Source organism: Pomacea canaliculata, linkage group LG2 (assembly GCF_003073045.1).
Source record: "Pomacea canaliculata isolate SZHN2017 linkage group LG2, ASM307304v1, whole genome shotgun sequence".
In the NCBI taxonomy this organism is placed as follows: Eukaryota; Metazoa; Mollusca; class Gastropoda; order Architaenioglossa; family Ampullariidae; genus Pomacea; species Pomacea canaliculata.
Genome location: NC_037591.1, coordinates 32,921,310 through 32,935,072, shown reverse-complemented (window position 1 = coordinate 32,935,072; position 13,763 = coordinate 32,921,310). Strand labels below are relative to the sequence as shown.

The 13,763-nt window shown below is 41.7% G+C and overlaps 1 long non-coding RNA gene across 1 annotated transcript; it reads right to left on the bottom strand.

Moving 5' to 3' along the window:
- Window positions 1-2,502: 2,502 nt before the first annotated feature.
- LOC112558072 lies at window positions 2,503-8,169 on the bottom strand. The gene is made up of 5 exons (XR_003098064.1): window positions 8,155-8,169; window positions 7,499-7,709; window positions 4,207-4,396; window positions 3,737-3,873; window positions 2,503-2,964 (listed from the first exon to the last, which is right to left on the bottom strand). It is a non-coding gene; the product is annotated as an uncharacterized LOC112558072 (long non-coding RNA).
- Window positions 8,170-13,763: the final 5,594 nt, after the last annotated feature.

Genomic DNA, 13,763 nt, shown 5'->3' with positions numbered 1-13,763 from the left:
TTTGCGATGTTTTTACTTCCTTCTCAAGTTAGTTTACTTGACAGAAAAACATAAAACGCAATTGCGAATGTGGACAAACAGGATGTGACAAAGCATTTACAGCTTCACAAATAAAACACATACGAGGTGGCTTGAGATATGAAACGCCGAGAAAAAAAACTAAGGAAACACCGAACAGTTCAGGTATGTACACAGAGAAAAAGACAATTTAAATTTTCAATAAAAGGACAAACGATCTTCAACTGAAGCTTTAGTTATAATTCAATGCCAGTTATCAATACCCTTGTTTAAAGACTCTCAAACAATATAACAATACCCATATCCTGATTTTCCCATTCATACCTAGTCATATACAATAAATAGAAAACCCACATCCTTTTGATACCCACATCTTTTGTTCTGAAGATGCATATTTAACATCAATCACGATGTTAGCATTCGAAGGACATGAAGCCAGTAACGAGTACACTGGAGTATAAGAACTGATACTAAGAGGATCTCTCACGATTTCTCCATGTCTCATAGAATCAGGTGTGCAAGAGCCGACATTGAAAAAACGCAAATGAATGAATACTTTCACCCCTAGTCTACATACCTCAGCCTCGTTTGTAAGTAATGTTTGTGCATCCAACAGCGCCAACATAATTGCAGCAAATACACACCATGTACCCACAACATGTGTAAAATGCCAATAACACCTTTATTCAACACTACATCACTCCGGGAAGTGTCATTACTCACTCTTGGGTAAGCTGTATTTCTTTTGTACTAAAAGCGTTATACAGCCAGACAGCGGAATGGTCACAGAATACTTACACTTCAAAATAAGCTTCAGGGGAAATCTGAGAAAAAGGTTTTAGGACAGCAATATCTTAATTGTTAATATATTCTATAACATCAATTTCATATAATCTACCAAGACCCTCAGTGATGTAAGACAGCTTCCACTTCTAACTGTATTAGAAAGACAAGTGCCATACACACCATTACCCTCATCAAGTACAGGCCCTTCCCGTCAGTGAATACTTGTTTCAGAAGGAGTGAGCTCTTGTCTTCTCTCTTCGCTTGGCTGCTGATCTGAGTTAGCTCAGTTTCTGTTGTCACACAAGGTTAGACCCTCCTACCCGCCACGATTTACTCGGTCACATCGACACCCGTCTTTATGGCATCATCCACACGGGGTGCACGACTTGAGATGGCCCGCACTTGGCGCACACAGGAGATATTGGGCCTGGCTTGACACTGGGAGGACAAATCGAAGATACATCTATGGAAAGAAATCCAAGAAAATAAATAAAAAATGTATGCTTTGCGAAAGTTTCGCTACTCAGAGAGAATCTCCAAGGTTCTTTCTAAAACACGTTTACCTTGTGGATGGGTGGCATAGAATTTGAAATTATAATAATAATAATAATAACAATAATAATAATAATAGTGGTAGTATACGAAAGGATTATTTAATTGTGAATCTTTGCGTTTACATTTTCTTTCCACTGCAAAGGGCGCACATACAACTTGTTAGTACTTTTATTTAAAATTTAGATAACATTTTTTTTTATTTGTGTAAAGCTCATTGAGTTTGCTCTATAGTGAAGAAATGCTACATAAACGATTATTGTTGTTGTTTTTGTTTCAATAACGATAAGATCGGACACACGGTGACACGATCACGGACCTGGTTGTTCTGTCATTTGTTCTCGGTGTGCTGTTTAAAAAAAAGGTAAAGTAGCATACAATCGTGAAGATCGACTCCCTGTGAAAGCCACTGTGGACTGTAAGCACACGAGTCTGTTTCTCTGATTTGACGAGTTATCTTTTCTCCGATCGCCGTTCGCACGCACGTGGAAGCAGACATAAAAGCGCAAGGGAGGTAAGCGTGTCTTGGTTCACTTTAGTTTAAGCCGACATGGATTGCTGGCCTTGTTTCTCAACTTGCATTCTTTGAGACACAAGATGTTTTACTTGAATCTCATCGAAACTTTAGAGACTGCCCAGCAGCCCAGTGTTCTGCTTGCATTGAAACATGGCTTAAGTATCCCGATATACTTGATCACTTCATCATGCTTTCCGAACCCTCTGGAAAGAATGAAAAAGCGGTGTGTGCTTATTTGTAAATAACAGATGCAAACGGAACTGTAGTGTTCTGCCCACACATTGCTCCAGTGATATCGAAACGATAACTCACCGTTGCAGCCCATTTTCTTAGCCGAGGGAGCTTAGCTCCCTTGTGTTAGTGGGCGTGTATATTCAACCCTGAACGTGTATTATTATATCACACTGTTGGTAACTTATATCGTCTTCTAATTTTCCCCTCCTAGAAAACTATTTATCTTTTTTCTTCTTCTTTATTACATTTTTCGATATGTTTTCCGTCCTTTGTTCGATCTCTCTTCGCAGTCTTCAGCTATTAATGGTTTGGTGTCGGGTCTGGTATTAAGCGTTTTGTCTTATTTTGCAAACGACGATAGTGACATCCATTAACATGCATCAAACAAGATACAAGACAGTGAAGTATGAGACTTTATTTAATATGGTCCAGAATTAATCAGCTTTGAACAACACATTACCATCATCAACATGCACATACAAAACTTCGCAAGCATCAGAATTTTTAAATTTATTATAAATTACTCTTTCTCTCCCTCTCTGTGTGTTTGTGTGTGTGTGTGTGTAGCAAGTAGCTAGAATATACGATTTTGACATTTCTTCGGTGGATGAGTAAATATTTTGTCACTTTCAGATGCACGTGATGAAATATACACGTATATTTATTTTAATGATTTCTTCTACACACGTGTATTTACACCTCTTCCTTGCCATCTGGACAATATAAGTGCACTGGCAAACATCTTTCAACACACACGAGAGGTCAGTCAGGGTCGTGTCTGACGTCCTCAAGAGACAGTTTCCTCAAGGGTTCGCTTCCTGTGTCCGGGTTACTATTTGTCGTTGTTGAAAGTGGTGCTGGAATTTAAAGAAAAGAGATTTGAGAGAAAGTCAGGCGTCTAACATTTCTATTGTTACTTATTTGTGACAAGATAAAATAGTTATGAAAACATGACTGAGCTACAGATGTTCTTATCGCATCTCTTTCTCACACACACGCACAAAAGGCATAGAAAAGTCCATCGTCTCTTATTGGTTCTTATTACATGGAGTACAGGACAAAATGTATAACATTCAGGAATAATTTCAGTTTCTATGTTAACGTGCTTCTGTCAAAATGTCCTTCCGGTCGGGACTGTGGCATTACAGCGGTTTACATAATTTATTGTTTCGCTGTTGCGCTTGTCAGTCATTCACTCATCTTCAGACGAGAGGCGATAAGAAAATTTCATGACTGTTAAAGGCTTAGTGGCATGCAGAGCCTTTTCTAATGATTGAGTAAATTTCAATGCAAGATATCTCTCCAAACCCGAGTACTACACGCCTACAAACATCCTCACACACAGAAGTAGGTTAACTACAGACGTCAGGCTTGTACATGGATCATGATCATGTAAATGTCCCAGACAGCCAAAGAGCTAGGACGAGACATTAATTACCTCTTATCTTTGATACAGACTTTGATTCTTGGCCTTCTGGCTAACATTACATTAGACGACAATAGTGTTGTATCAGATTGAGAGAAAGAAAGAGAGAGAGAGAGCGCGTGTGTGTGTGAGAGTGAGAGTGAGAGAGAGAGAGTGTAAGTTGCAGTTTAGTACAAGAGCGAAGTTTAACGCAGGACCCTTACTTGTTGCTTCTCTCAGGATCCTCATGGCCCCACAACAAAGAACTGAACCTGGCGATCGTCACGTTCAGGGGCCTGAAAATGGCTTCCACCGAGGCTATCATGAGGTTCCACCACAACACAAAGGCCATGACAGGGAGCTGCAACACAAAGCAAAAAAAAAAAAAGTCCCAATGCAGGTTTGGATATAATGCGTACAGCAGTTACTGGAAGATAGTAACCCCAGGCTGAATTCGAAACAATGGGTGGAAACTCTAAGATGCTGCGGGCAACAAGAACGTGATTATGAGGCCATTGGCGATGCTTTAAGAAAACAGCAAAACACGGTCTTAACCTAAAAAATTGAAACCCTGTACATTTAGGTGTCGTCATACGATAATGAGGTTTATCTGACCTCTGCAATTAGTGTTTACAAATGCACACGCCAACAAGAGGCCAGGTAGTGTACCTGTTGCCGGCAGACAAAAGCTCACCTTCGCGGCGTGTTCAACGACGCCATGGCGCTGACATCTCCCAGACTTTTAGCATCCTCTTTGCTCAGCGCTGGCTTAATCCCATAGTTCCACATTCGAAATGCTATGCCATGAACAAATAAGAAGAACAGTCCGAAGAGTTTGGCGACGAAAATGTAGATTTGATACGGAACATCCAATAGACCCATGTCTGCACAGAAAAAAAATTACAAGATGCAAATAATAAAACACAGCTTCTTGATACTAATAATAATTATTTAAAACCACCATAAAAATTGATTTGACAATGAAAGAAAGCATTACAAATGAAAACTATGTTGAAATGTCTCTCTGAAGAACTATTAGCGTAGAGGTGTTCCTCGTCGACGGAGGAAGGGAGCAAAGCGATCTCGACAATATGTTTTAATTGTAAGCGTTACCTCCCTTGCTACAGTCTGCCCAGCGTGAGGTGGTAATGGGGGAGTGAGAGACAGAAGAGGTGGGGGCAGACAAAATCTTTGAGACAGAGAAAGAGACAGTGTGTGAACAAACTCTGTTTTAAAGACTAAACAGTCGACGACTTTCGAAAATAATTTATACTTTTAGAAACCGTTTCCTGCTTTTACCTATCTTCTCTTCACCTTCCAGATTTGTCTTTCCCCAAAATAGCTCTTGCGTGCGTGCGTCGTCCAAAGTTCTGATATTTAAATATAGTTTGGTTCAAAGTGTCTACAGCTCTTCATTCCCCGGTAGAGACGAAAACATGACCACGTGACCGCCGCACCCGAAATTCACGTGTCCGCCAGCACGCAGCCCCCGGTACAGGTACACTAGTCACGGTCAAGTCCATCTACCTGGTTACACACACATCCAGTCTCACACTCCTAGACTGTGTCCTGGTGCACGTACACGTAGGTAGGTACACACGTGCTTACTGCACCTGGACATTCATTGGCATGAACAGTTAGCCAGATACTTCGCATTGCTTTGGTAGTCTGAGATATAGATATATAAACCTCAAACGTTTTGACACGTGCTGAATGCTGCAATAGTGAGTCTTACACTTCAACACATGTGGCCTAGTGCCCGCGTGAAATGATCCCGGCTGACCCCAGAATGAACGAAAGAAAAAAATTCTCACCCACCCACCCCTACCCAGAAGCAAACTTACACATTTTTTCTTGTTGATGTGGACTTTGACCCTACCCCCCCCCATCCCAGCCTTACCCCCAGCCTCACCCCCGGTGACTTAAAGACTGGTGTCTACTTCTCTCCAAAATCTGTTATCGCAAGGAGTTAAATCGGCCTTGAACATCGGGTCAAGATGGCGAGCTCTGTCCAAGAAATAGTTCAGACTTGAATAAAGAAATCTTTGTTGTGTCAACTGCAACAGGACGACGACGGAGAGCAAAGGCACGCAGGAGACTGACTAAGGTTGATGCTTATTAAGGAACAGAGCTTAGAGCATGACACAGCACCCGAACAAACTTTGTTAATTTTTTTGTATTTTCACTCAAATGTCTTAGTTTTGATGATGATGACCATTTTGCCCTGTTAACGGAAAAGTAAGCCAGACGTTGACAACTTTACGAAGCGCGTGCGTTCTCACAACGCCTATTCAAATTAAAAAGAACTTCAGGTTCGTGAAATCGAAGTTTCACCAGACGTATTGAGCGAGTGAACTTCTCTATTCATCCTCGAAAAATCTTCTCCCCAAGAGAAGTCGTGGAGAAAATCTTTCAACCGTCAAAAAATTAAATTGTCGTTACAGACTGTCGCATCTCAACGATGACAATTGGTTGATTTAGTAGTTTCTACCTTGAGATGATTTCGCACTGTGGGGCAGAAAGCAGGGAGGGAGGGGAGGAAAGCGGAGTACCTGGAGAAAACCTCCTGACGCCCACCTGCAAACAGGTGTCACAGACAGGGAGTGTCCCGAGATGAGATATGAACCCAGAGCCTCTGCAGAGGTGACAAGCGAGTGTTTTAACCACTGCACTGCCGGGCGCCCCTAGTTCTGGTCATATCGTGTGAGGTGGCCTTTACTCTCTTGTTGGTGTGCACTCCATGGTGAGCATGTCGACGACCAGAATTATCGCCACGTGACCTGGTGACGTGGTCACACCTGTAGCACGCAATGATCATGCATGCACGAGGCTGTGCACCCTGACTTCACCTGCTTCTCGTGGTGTAAGGTCGGATTGTCTGCTGACCGCGGTGGTAAAGGCCACAAGAGGAAAACCTACACGAACTTCTGTTCAAATTTGGGGATGAAAATTTTACAATTTATGCTGTTCGAAACTATTATATATATATTTTTTTTTTTAAAGTGTCTATGTTAATACACAGAAAACAAAATTAAAGAATTTTTTGTAGCAACCGCTATTTGTAAACGCAATGGTTGTCACTGATCAAAGTCAAAATAATTTCTTTTTACCAAACGTAACATTCAGTATCTGTATCCTCATTAATAGACCGCTGACATATCTTTCTGGTTCTTTTTGTTATCTCGGGAGTAGGCTGGGGACCACGCCTGTGTATTTGTATTACTTTGTAATAATTCATATACTGATGATACTGGACAGTTATTATTAGATTTATACTGAGGTAGCAGAACGCATTTTTCCGTGTGAAGTATGCTCCATACGAAAGACCACACAAGCTGACAGACGACCATTCAAAAAACACAGTGTCAGCAAATAGAAGACACCCTGGTAAACATGAAGTGCATGGTGAAGACGAAGAGATGAGTGGATGAAGATGAGGAGTGTGGGAAAGTGTACTTGATAATGAAATGTTTCTTTAAGACATTTTTTGATTTTAAATTCTTTACATTTCTTGAATAAGTTTATTTAAGGCCAACTTGAAAAAAATTTAAACGGTTTCCAGAAACATTAAAATGAAGCAAAAATGTTTGCTGACAAGCACCAAGTAATTCTTGTATAATTGAACAGAATATTATTTAACTCAATTTAATTATAGGACTTAATGACGATACATGCTAGCAAAGAACCATAAAAAATGCTCAATCTTACTCATGAAGCACTTAAACTATTTACCTCCAAAATTTCAAGAGGTTCTTGGGCTAAAAGTTATTGTCGTAAATCTTTGAAGAAACACCTACGGTTGGGCGTTACTAAGCTCACACCTGAAATCAAATTTTTTCACGAGCGAAGCAACACACACACACAGACACACAGACAAACACTTGAAAGTCGACTTCAGGACTAGCCTGATAACACACAGTTTACATGGCGGAGCAGGAAGCCCAGCCCACCCCATGGCTGTGATAGTAGGTAGTGTAGGTACTTACTTGACACGAGAGTAGCTGGGTGGCGGGCTGCACGGGGTGAGAAGCGCTCACAAATCACGGTATTGGTGGTCTGGATGGGACTCCCTGACAAAGGTCCTTATATGTTACTCGGGTACTTGACCTTCGGAGTTTGATCGGAAGACCCAGCCCCCACCTCGTGACGTCACAGTCGTCCGTTAGGGCGAGAGGCGGGAACGTAGACTGTTGATTCCTGGAGGTGTAACGATTCACCACAAAAGTGTAGCGATTCTTCATTTAAAGAAGAAGAGAGCAGGTTGTATCGGCGATGTTTGCTGCAGTGTTGTCATTTGTCGTAGTGTTGGGTGAGTTCGAGCTGCCATGACGCATGGGATGTGAGTGAGGCTTTAGAGTGCATGTGTACTTGGACAACACATGCGTACTTGGACAAGAGTGCATACAAACTTTGACTTGGGAGTAGTTAGGTGCGATTTGGTGGCAGTTGTAGGAATTTCAAAGTTGTGTGTATGTGTGCGCGTGTGCGTGTGTGTGCGTGAGAGAGAGAGAGAGACACAGAGGAAGAAATATAAAATAAACATGCCGATGATTTCATCAGAACTAGCGCACCTTGTATACACGAGCGTACACACGTACCCACACAACCCTACCCCTCCCCACACACATAGCATCACACTTACCTCACTGCACCCCGGGTACCTTCCTACGTAACTCAAACTGCTGCTGCGTCGACGGTCAAAGGTTGCGTGACGTCGCCTGTCGATAACCGGACATAGCGAGACGCTGTTTACTCCTTCTCGTGGACTTTGTATCCACCCGGAGAAAGATCACCTTATAGTCGACTTCGTCGTCGTCGTCATTATCCAGATTTTCGCAAAAGTGAATACGCGACAGCACTCTTCCGTGCTCGCCTATACTTTCTACACACTGTTCACACTCTCTACACACTGTCTACACTCTTTACATACTTTCTATACTCTCTACACATTGTCTATTCTCCGTCTAGAGCTCGTGACTCTCTCATTCTGTCCATTCTACTACAGAGACTTAGACAGGGACGACGCATGTTTTCCTGTTTATAAACAATGGCTAGAGCTATTATAACCTCACTAATTTTCTAATATTTGTTAAAGTGTTATGTAAATTTGAAAAAAAAACTACTTTATGAATCCCTTACCTCATCGCCGAATGTATCCTTTTATTTAAACAAGAATGTATCTGCCATTTTAGCTTGGTGCAGTATGTTGATCAGATTTAAAACAAAGAAAGACATCACAATCCCAACTGTCAAAGTAAGCAATCTATATTAAATATAAAAAGAGTTTTAGTGAAAACCTCCTCGGTGGGAAACATCACTCGTGCCGTTAAGACCTTGACCCAAGGAACGCAAAAAAAAAACAACAACAAACAAAACAACAAGCTGTTATCTTACAAGCAAGAGCTCCTTTCAAATCTGTGTTTGGCTTGGAATTTTTTTTTTCTTTCTTCTTGTATCTTTAAGGGCTGAAAGGCTGAGCATCTGTCACCAATACAGTGAGGGTTGGTTGTCCTGGGTTCAGCTCTCGACTCGGGCACGCAATTCTTTCTCTGCATGTGGCATCTGTTTACAGGTCTGGCTGTCTTATCATGATATATATACTTAGTTGCTCACACAGCCTCTTTATCGTTGAGTATTCCTTTGTTTCAAGATGACATGACCCTTCAGCTAATCTTACCTTGATACTTTCCGGGATGCTCTTAGGTGTTCAAGGACGGTTATCTTGCAGGTGTACCACATGTCAAGGCCGCATTGTGCACCAGTAATCTGCACCTGGGTTTAAATTATACGGGTGCCTCATTGCCCCGAATTGTTTGTGTCACTTGCAATAAGTACCTGGAAGGCAGACTGATAAAGCAACTCGAGACATGCTTCACTACTGCGACCAGTGCTCTGGTTTAGTTATCGTAGATGAGAAGATAACGAAGGCGATGACTGTAGACATGTCCCAGACTGTATTTCAAGATGGAAGAGGGGGACATGCAGAGGCACAAGCAAGCTATGCACCCTCGTTTGCATCTTCGCAAACCTATAAACGCGCACCCACTTCAGTAATGCAAAACACAAGTAAATATGACACATAGACACAGATATACCCACTCACATAAACACACTCAAGGCAATTTTTTCAAAGTATGTACACATTTTCATCAGCAGGGTCATAGGTCAGTCAAGGGGTGACTTCACTTGCTGACATCAAGTCACAATGTCAGACAATAACTGAGGAAACCCAGTCTCGCCAGACTCAGTGGAAAGCACGAGACGGCTTTGACCACTGGAAACCAATTTCAAAAGCATGTTTTATTATTTCATTACAGGATGGGTATAGACATTTCCAGAGTCCGTCAAACACGACAGTTAGGTCAGACCTTGAGAACGCCTTTCACCGTTAATACTCAGCTGTCCACGGAGGGACCTGCTTCTTCATCATCAACAAATCTTTGAGTCATTTTTAAACATTAAACAATTCAAAATTGCAGTCAAGATCAAGAAATTGCAGATATTACATTCAGACAGCCAAGTTTTTTCCTTCCACAAATTTTTTTATGGCGGGAAGAAGGGAAGGAACAAAGGAAGAAAAAACGAAAAAGAAAAAAGAGAAACAGAATGTACACGTTTGGTTTAGTCACAATGTACTTACTACGAGAGGACGTTGACTAAATACTTTTTATCCTCTTTATTGGAAATAATCCTCACAAATGTGTATAATTTTATGTATCAGGTGTTTTTTTCTTAAATAATGAATATTATTGTCTGTACAGTCTCGGTTTTATTTAATTTTCCAGCGCATGACGAGCTTCTATACTGCTCTCAAAATAGAAAGCAAAGTCTCACAATGATCGCCTCATTCCGATGTTTCTTGATCGACTTAAAATATTTACTGCATTAATACTCATGCACCGTCACTGAATGTAATATTCTGATTTCCGAAAAGTAAACAATTAGTAGGATAACAGACCTCTGATTATCTTTTGAGCAAATTTACATCTGGCCGCCATCTTTACACTACCGCTATCACGTGACGCAGCTCTAGAGACTCGTGCTGCCGCCTGCCGGTGATTGCTTGTGATTGAGGTCAGTTAGAGCTGCGGGCAGTCCAATCTCTAATTACTGTCAAAGTTTTAAGTCGTCAGACGAGTTTTATTACATCATCTTTCTGGTGTCCTCATTTGAACTTACGGCGATGTCATCTAAAAATATTCCTAACGATTCAGATACAGACCATAAAAATAAGAATTAAAATACATATTAACAAAGGCAACAATTATAAAATGTTGGACGAATAAAGTTGTCAGAACGTGTACCTCTTTGCTTCACTGAAGACCAAAGCAGGGTCGACTCATTATGATTCCCATTATTGGTTATCAATCTGAAAGAAACTGGGGTCGTGGTCCTGAAGCAGGGATAAGGTTACCGCAGGGTTAACAATAGACCGGAAGCAGGGTTAACAATAGAACCAGTCACAGACTAAAACACTGGCTGTAAATACAGAGGTCACCTGCGTACGGCCCACAACTACGACTACAAATGGTTGTTAGAACTGTAGGTGTGGACAGGGGAATTAAAGGTAACCCTGAGGTTAGGGTCCAAAAAGGGGAACAAAAGCTAAAAAAGAACACTTCCTTCCCCTCCCTGCCTCTTATGTGTAATCATAGCCTCCTACAGGCAAAAGAAAACACCACACCACGCTGCAAGTGAGAAAGTCTCAGGATAAAGGGGAAGCTAACCCAGGCTAGGAAAATGGAGGACAAGGTTGGAACAGTTATGTTCCCAAAATCAAAGGACAAAGCTAGAAAAGCCAACCGCCTAACAACTTCGGGATTTCCGACAAGTCATAACAATTGATGGAAAAAAAGCCAAAACATTTTTACTGGGGCCAGTTGTTATGAAGCAAGGGTGAGTCGTTGCCCTCTTTGATACAAGGGTAACTTAAGGACAACTGTCTTGTTTCCGAAGTTATAAAGTGGTGTCCAGAACCAGGTAAAGATGTTTTACCTCTGGGTTCGTAGTTCTAACGCTGGGGTAGATGTGTCCTGGGGTCAAGAAACACAAACTAATATCCGCGGGGTCTGGATCGCTTGATAACTTCGGAAACAAGAAACCTTTCCTTGAGTTCTCAATTCAGCCCGTGGGTAAACGACTTACTCTTGCTTCACAACTACGATAACAAGACAGGCTTCTAGCTGCAGCTTCATTTAACATTTGCAACCTGCATATCTGAACCTGAACTTTATTATAAAGGTTCTCACATAAAAATGCAGCTGACAAAAATGTCGTCAACAAAATTTGGTTAATGTCAATGTCAATTCTTGTGTGTATGTGTGCGTGGGTGGGTGCGTGCGTGCGTGCATGTGTGTGTGTTTCATTTTTGCTATTCATTCTTGTTGTAAGCTGTGCGTGGGCAGCATTTAATCACTGGCACTAAACCACAAAACTCAATCAAGGCCTCATCAAACATTACATAAGGGAGCATCCACTTCAATCACACACCATAGCAACGCAGGTCACCGACTTGTCAGTGGTCAGAACACTCTACCAAATTATCAACAATCTTTTCTGTAGACCACATCAAAGATGAATCTGTCAACAAACCCAACTGCTCCTGACACTACTGCAGTTATTTCTCCAAAGATCCAATCAAAGGTCTGTTCCTCATTTGCAAGTGTCCTCGTGCAAAGTTGTGCCGGCATTTTGTCTCCCGGTAATTAAAATCGCTTTTGCAAATGAATATCCTCTAAATATAATATTACTTATAGTTCAACATGTAAAACATTCATAAATAAAATTTCATCTCATTAGTTTCTAGATCTTCTGAAGCTGTACCGGCGGTGTAGGAATCACACCCGGCGAGCACCCGGCTTGTGATGTTCGGATGGAAAGACGTTGTCCCAGAAAGTAACGAAGAAAATATATGTCAGGAGACATAAATAGTGCAAAACATGATAGGGTTCAAACTGGGTCAACACAGGTGATGACCTAGGGATGTCAAAGATAAGTCGCGTGTCGACAACACCAACAATAAAAGCTGTTTTCAAGGATGCTGGCACTAAACACAGTTCACATGATAACATCACCCAAAGTTTCATTCTACGAGCCGCCTGCGGTTCTAGATGGAACTGAAACAACATACATCAGAGTCGGGAGGAGGATTTCATGAGGCTGACAGCAGGATGCTATTACTCATACACATATTTTTCTTGCATTAGTAACATGTTCGCTGTCTACAGCCTCATTTCGTTTGTTGAGGATCTACGAGTAAGCCGCGTCCTGCAGGGTGATCACTCGTGTTTCCTAAGTTATTTTTATTCAGAAAAATAATCACTTTTTTCACGACATAACATTTAAGACAAAAGTTTCATGAAAGAAATCAGGTACACAGAGCAAATGCAAAATTCAGATTAAGGACAAGTGGTTCACCATTGCAAAGAAACTCACAAAGCAGATAAAGATTGTCATGCGCATGGATGATGTACAGAAAAAAAAAACATTTTGATGGTCACACGCATATCGGGGCTCAAAGGAAATCCAGTCCTCTTGTTCTCTGGTGCCAGGACCCTCGACAGCATCGACTCCATGTTTACATGTTTACATCCGGGTAATCATTAATCATGAGGCAAGTACAGAAGAAACTCGGTGCAGAAACATCACAGCACTAGCTGGATGGTCAGGGTCCAGCAGCAAGTTCAGGTGAATATTTTTATGAAAATTTTAACTGACTTCCTAGCGTTAACCAACCAACCAACACCTGATGACCTGTGCACCGGGATACTACAAAGGCCGCCATCTTTGTGTCTGTGACCCGGATCACATTTCCCTTCCTAGAAGTTTCGCATCAGCCGTAAAACCAGCCACGTCTGAATATTTCTTTGAGCTTTCTTCCCGGGTGGACTGACTGACTGACTGACTGACGCCACCCTTTTGAGGAGCGATTACCTGGACAGACGAGAGACCGATGGGACAGGTTGGAGATAAGTTTGTCGTGAAGTGTTTTCACCTGAAAGCTGCGAAGCTCAAGATGTCAGCAGACTCATCAAACATTATCAGCAGTTGACATGCTGCACCTGATGCATCAAAAACATCTGACGGATGGACTCCCGCCACAGATCATCAACAAACAACAGGTGAGGGCTGAACTCAGACTGGAGGTCAACAACAATGATGGACGTGGTATAAGTAAGGGCGACTACTGACTACATGGGAATGTAGAAGAACAGTTACAAAACTCCACAATAAAAGAAATCACAGAGGTCT